This window comes from Cryptotermes secundus, unplaced genomic scaffold, assembly GCF_002891405.2.
Source record: "Cryptotermes secundus unplaced genomic scaffold, Csec_1.0 scaffold1050, whole genome shotgun sequence".
Classification (NCBI taxonomy): Eukaryota; Metazoa; Arthropoda; class Insecta; order Blattodea; family Kalotermitidae; genus Cryptotermes; species Cryptotermes secundus.
The window spans coordinates 22,392-23,444 of NW_019735474.1; positions in this window are offsets into that span (position 1 = coordinate 22,392).

The window sequence follows — 1,053 nt, forward strand, 5'->3', positions numbered from 1 at the left end:
ACACAGAAAAACGCACACAAACATCCATGCCCTGAGTGTGATTCGAACCCACGATCCCGGCTTCCGAGCGAGCGAAGACAGTGCATGCCTTAGACCACTCGGCTACCGTGACCGGCTCGAAAAATAACTGGTTTTAATATATTCACTGTCCCGTGTTTCTGATCTGATCACTTTATGTTAAAATTTCGAGATAACAAAATGTTATAGGTGGGTGCGTAATAATGTGATCGATTGACTTCTGTCTGTGAACATAATTAGATTCCGGTCTGACGACATAACTTCCTCCCAGTAGCACGCTGTAACGAGTGGCATCCGCATGCTTCTCCTGTTACAAAGTAATTAAAATATTGTGAATTTGTGGTTAGATCTCGCTAATTATATGTATGTTATTTCCGTTGTGATCTTAAACGAAAATACCCCCAAGCAATTAAAGGCATTATTAGATTGTACATTTATCACAACCGCAGTGACATGGCATAAGTTTCACGTTGTCATTAAAGCGGTCTGACGTCGCTAGTTATATAAAAGTTTTATCGACTGTGATGTCTGCGACAAAAGAAACAGGATCGAAAATGTAACCTCAATTTAAAGACACTCGCATAGGCACATTAACATGCCGCCGCCGCCGCCTCTTGCTGGAGTTAGACAAGTTGGATATTTAGTTTTATCTATTTTAAAGGCCTATCAAGATAATCGGTATGTATGGACAAGCAGTCGGACCACCATAGGTATCCGAATATGCGACCGACTGGATTATCTATTTATTTATTTACTTGTTTGTTCATATATATATTATTTTTGTGGCGCGACAGCCCCAATTTGGGCCTAGGCCTACCTCCATGAAACTCTCCGTTTCACTTCGGTTTACTAGATCTTACACATGCGGTAGGACTCCTTGGGCGAGTGATCAGCTCGTCGCAAGGCCTCTACTTGTAGACAAACACAGAAAAACGCACACAAACATCCACGCCCTGAGTGGGATTCGAACCCACGATCCCGGCTTCCGAGCGAGTGAAGAGAGTGCATGCCTTAGACCGCTCGGCTACCGTGACC